The 5,671-nt window shown below is 47.0% G+C and overlaps 1 pseudogene; it reads right to left on the bottom strand.

Annotated features, from left to right (window-relative positions):
- Positions 1-596: 596 nt before the first annotated feature.
- Positions 597-5,429, bottom strand: LOC132351738 (D-dopachrome decarboxylase-like; annotated as a pseudogene).
- Between the last annotated feature and the right edge of the window lie 242 nt (positions 5,430-5,671).

Here is a 5,671-nt window from a genome sequence, read left to right as displayed (position 1 = left end):
CAAGTGAAACATGAATATTTATACAATAGTATGATATATGAGTTTTATAACTTTTTAAAATTAATGTTATAAATCAGAATTTCTCAAATACTATTCCAAAGAATATTACTTCTTCAGGTTGTTAAAGACATTAATTGCCCAAACAAAGGGAGTCATTGTCCAATCAATTGTTTGGAAAATGCTGTTTTAAAGTTAAGTGGCTCTAATCACCAAGGGACTGCTCAGAGACTTCAGTATGTTAACATGCACTTTGTCCAGGGTGGGATGTACTGTCTAACCTGTTTTTTCACAGAGCTTTTCTTTACCCCCACAGAACATCTCTTATGAAACTGTCGACTGAAAAGAAAACACACACACACACAACTTAAGAGCAGTAAGTTTCAGTTTTATTTTATTTTAGTTTTTAGTTTTTTCATGTTTGAGAGGCAAAGCTCTCTTCATTTATTTGTCATGAGGATGGGGAAGAGGACCGTGAGGTCACAGGCATGTCTGCACATGGGGGTGCCAGAAGCTAGTATCCACCAGGCCCTCACTCTGTCAGGAGGCCTCCCTGGAAGGGGCCAGCTCACAGATGCCTTGGACACCCTCCATGCCAATCACAAAAAAGTCACGACTGTCCCATTCTTGCCAATCTGCCTGGGATCCAGGGGACGAAAGCGGATAATGATCCTTCAGGGAACAGAGAAAAAGATGTCATCAGCTCCTGGGCTAATGCCTCACATTCCAAGACCCCGAGACAGGCACTCCCATCACGGGCTCCCAGGCCAGCCTGCCTTAGCCCCCGGGCATTTTGCAAGCCTGCCTCACTCCATTAATGTCAGGGATGGGATGGTGACTGCACATCATCATTGCCCTCCCAGGACAGACTCGCAACACGGCAGCCTCCGTGGTCACTGTATGCTGTCTGTGGGTTCACAGAGAAACCCTCGCTCTTCCAAACTGCAGGCCCCCTGGGGACATACTCAGTGCTCCAGCCGCCTGTTTTCGCAAAGTCTGGCTCAAGAAGGCCAAGCACAGGGTGACTCCCACTCCCACCCCCACCCCCGTAATGTCTGTGGAGTGAGTGTGCCTCTCTCACAGAAGTGATAGGAAGTTCTTTGTGAAGAAACAGGATACTTGGGATAGCCTGGGGCCAAGGAGGTATATGTGACAACCTCAGTTTTCCCATCTGTAAATAGGCATAATGGAGGTATCTACCTCATGGGGATGGCATGTCCACATGAGGGGTGTGGACACGGGAACAAAACTTCTAAGGATCAAATGGAATCATGCATGTGAGTTACCTATCGAGTATCTGGCTCACGGTAAATTATGCATTACTTATCATTGTTAGAATTATTATCGCTCCCCAGCTTGAGGACCAGGCCTGAGCACCTCCCAGAAGTGACCATTCTTCACCAGCCTTTCTGGACCAACGAAGGCTCCATTCTGGAAGGTTCTTTCAAGCTTCTCATGCACTTAGTACTTCATAGGCATGGACTTGGCTCAGGAATATTTTTCACCCGGGAAGAAATGTTAACCTTGCCACAGAATCCCAGGTTTGGGAGCTGTAGGTGTTCTTGGGAATCATTTAATCCATGCCTCTCTAGTCACAGAAGAGAAGGCCACAAACCAGAGATGGTTCATTTCCAGGTTTGTCTGGATCCCCCAGCTGCTCGGGACCCAGAACCCAGGTCTCCAGACATTCAGGCCAAAGCTCTTTCCACTACTCCGTGGCCCTCCTGGGAACCTTACCTGGGACCCAAAGGTCCCAGCCTCAGAACATACCCAGAATTCCTCCTGACCTGCTTGGAGAAGTTCTAGAAAATTACTCCTGTTTTCCTAAGATGTGGAAAAGTCTGAAGGCAGATGATAAGTGGCTTTGGTTTTGTCAGGGTAACAACATCCCACCCTGCCAGGTGCCAAGGCAGGTACGGTATAGTGCCGTGTCATGCAGTGCCCCCAGGGAGTGGTTAAAGGACAGCCTTCCCACTTCACAGATGGAAACACTGAGGTCCAAGAGGCCACACCTTACCCAGGTGTCACAGGAACCACTGCAGAGCCAGGAATTCATTCAATTCCACTACCACTCTCAAGGTGGCTCCACCACGTGGTGGGGGGCGGGCAAGGGGTCAATGGGCCCTGGGGCACCAGATCCTTCTTGCACAGGGTGAGAAATTTATTTTTTCCCCAAACTTAGGAGGGGCCTGAGGTGGGATCCCTGCTCCCGGCCGCACAGCAGTCCCAAGAGGGTCCTCTCCCTGCCCCTACGCACCAGTCCTGGGCCAGCTCCAGCTCCTTGGTGAGGAACTCGAAGAGGTGGGATGCCCATCACACCGATGGAGGAGACGAGCGGCTGCGCGCCGGGATCCGCTAAGTCGTTCACCGCTGTGGCCAGGCCGGACCACACCGTCCCGTTCACGCGCTGCGGGGACACGAAAGCTTAAACTGAAGCCGGTGTAGGTCGGGATCGTGCTGAGGACCGGGGCGCGCGGAGTGCGGGAGCGCGGGGTGGAGATGCGCGGGCCCCAAGGGATTAGAGCTGGGGGCACCGGCCGGGGTTACTGGAGGTCACGTCGGGCTCCTGACTGGGCAAGGCGACACGGAGCGGATGTGGGGGACGGGGCCGCGAGGTCACAGAGAGCTGGAGGTCAGACTCGGCGGGCAGCGGGGCGGGCGGGCGCGGAAGGGTCGGGCTCACGGTGGGGGAGCCGGGGCGGGGACAGAGCCCGACCCAGGTCAGCCAACTTCCTCCCACACCGTGCTCCCCTGCCCATGTGCAAGTCCTCAGGCTTGCCCAGGGTGGCGGCAGTGGCCGCGCACAGCCGCTTCTCCAGGCCCGCGGGCACGCGGCGGGCGGGCAAGTTCGTGTGCACTGCCGAGTCCAGCGGGAAGCTGTGCGAAGGGCAGCAGGGGAGAAAGCTCAGTTTTATTTGATTTGGGAACGTTATTGAGGACTATAGCCTGGAGAGAGCCTCTCAGATAGCTCTGAAGAGGTAGGGGAAGAGCCAGTATAAATATGAATTTGGGGCTGGGGAATATATGTAGTCAAGCGTACGTCTTGGTAAGAAATTATTGCTAATCACAAAAGCAGATATCTCACGTCAATGAGTTTAGCGCTTTTCTATGTATGGGAAGGTGCAAGAATCTGGGGTCATTGAAATTCTTCCTTAGATATGCATCTTAACTATCTAGGGACGGTAATCCAAAACACAGAATGCTTCATCCTGTTTTTGCCATCCTGAATTCCCTGAATTCAGAGCGTACAGTCGGTGGGTGACTGCAGTGGATTGCAACTTATCCCTTTGTGTAACTGGATGATAAATAACAGACACTCTGTTCTTTTTGTTTACAGACCCTTAAAACAAGATAAATTGCAGTGAACATGTAGGGTAAATGGAACCAGACTGTGAAATAACAGATGAAAACATTGACAAAAAAAAAATGCTATTTAGGAGGAAGAAAAGAAGTGCTTGCATTATGGTGAAGACCAGTGATGGTTTGGTGAGCCGTCAAGAGATATGGAGTAGGAGAACACCTTGACACTTAATGAGGTGTCCAAAAACATGTAACATATACAACAGGAAGTCACTTGTGTAAGCTGCAGTGCGACTTTTTTAAATGAAAAATTTATAGATAATGTATGTTAAAGAGAAAAACCACAGGCCCCAAATGGCATCACTTTTGCTAAAGCCCATGATACCACCTAGATTTCATACCTAACCTAACTGCAGTTTCAACCTGCCTCAGAAATGTAATCTTAATCACGCAGTTGGAATTTTCTAGTCAGCATGTTGGCCTTTTCCCCAACCCACCCCCACCGCCCATCCCAGAGGAAGAGGACGCAGTCTGCATGATAAAACCCTCTGGGTCTCTTCCCTCCAAAAATAAGTTGTCCTGGCCCAAAATAATCCTTTCTTTTCTTTTACTAATGACTTCCCCCCGCCGACCCTTCTTTCTATAAAAGCCTTCTGCCTGTACCACTCCTGGGAGCGCTCTTGTAGTTACCAGATGGGATGCTTCCTGGTTCATGAAATGTTGAATAAAGCCAATTATACCATCAGGTTTACTCTGTTGAATTGTTCTTTGACAGGTAAATTAAGTGAAAAGGTGCTTGCTGTAATGTTATGATGACCCCTTGTGGTTCAAAACCAAAATGACCCTTTGAAAAATTAATCCTGGCACCATGAGCAGCAAATATCTTGGAGTTTAAATAACATTCTTTTAATGTTCCCCAAACTATTGTCAGTGGTTATCTCTTCAGAGTGGTTTTAGAGGGACTTTCATCTCATATATTCCTGTAATAGTTAAAATTTTTGCAAAAAGTATGCATTGCCCTGGTAAGCAGAGCAGAAAATGATAAAGACTAAACAAAATATAAGGGAATATAATCATCTTTCTCAGGTAGATATTCATTTCTCTGCAAGCCAGAACATAGAATTTGGATTAAAGTAAATTAATGCCCTTAATCTTTTTAAATAAACAGGATTTTGAAATTTTTACCTTTGCTTTAGAGTTATACTTACATAAATATTTTATCTAAGTATTATGAGTGATGATTGGTTTTTGTACTTTTCTAATCAGATTAAAATTTTTGCCCTAGAACAGATTTTGTGATAAGAAATTAAATAGGGTCACTGAAGAACAATAAGCTATTATGAAGGAAGACACATACTGTATCAGGTCCAGGCTTAATTAACATATAAAAGCAAATATATAATTTTGATAAAGTATAAAAGCTGAATCATTAAGGCAAACAGCACATTACAAATCACTGACAAAACAGATTTCATCACCAGCCAACATGTGAAGTACTTTTAGTATTCTCTTTAGCAAGAAGACAATATTAGGGTTTCCCTGGTGGCGCAGTGGTTGAGAATCTGCCTGCCAATGCAGGGGACACGGGTTCGAGCCCTGGTCTGGGAAGATCCCACATGCCGCGGAGCAACTAGGCCCGTGAGCCACAACTACTGAGCCTGCACGTCTGGAGCTTGCGCTCCACAACAAGAGAGGCCACGATAGTGAGAGGCCCGCGCACCACGATGAAGAGTGGCCCCCACTTGCCGCAACTAGAGAAAGCCCTCGCACAGAAATGAAGACCCAACACAGCCATAGATAAATAAAAAGTAAATAATTAAAATAGAAGACAATATTAAAACACCCTTAAAACTTTAAATTATCCAAAACCAACAAAGCATAAAGTGGCCCAGAAAGTCAGTGATGCTGATGACAGTTGGCCAATACTCCGGCTTATAAGAAAGGAGTTAACCAGGAGTACACTCTGGCTGAGCACTGTGACAGCTGTTTTGAATCAATGTCAAGGGAGCAGTCTTGCTTTGCCTGCAGTGTTCTTGTCCTGAATTCAGTCACATGCTTGCTGGGTTTTCTCACTGTAGCCCACTTTAATCAAGTTGGGATTCTTGAAGAACGTACACGGAATTTAAGTTCATGTGGCTTTAAAACTCAGTTTTTCAGCATAATGTGTTTTTTTGGACTGATATGGGAGGTTTGTTCTGTTTTGACATGTTCTAATCAGAAAACTTAAGTACTGGAGAAAACAGTTAAGGAGAGGTAACCACAAACCCATCTACAAAGGCACTGTCTCTACTGGGCACATGTGCTCTTAGAAATCAGCCACCTGCATGTACTGACCTTAGCTTCCAGTGAGCAGTGCGGGGCTGTCACACCACTT

The sequence above is a fragment of the Balaenoptera ricei genome, chromosome 17 (assembly GCF_028023285.1).
Source record: "Balaenoptera ricei isolate mBalRic1 chromosome 17, mBalRic1.hap2, whole genome shotgun sequence".
Taxonomy (NCBI): Eukaryota; Metazoa; Chordata; class Mammalia; order Artiodactyla; family Balaenopteridae; genus Balaenoptera; species Balaenoptera ricei.
Note: the sequence above shows the minus strand (reverse complement) of the source record. Positions and strands in the feature narration are given on the sequence as shown.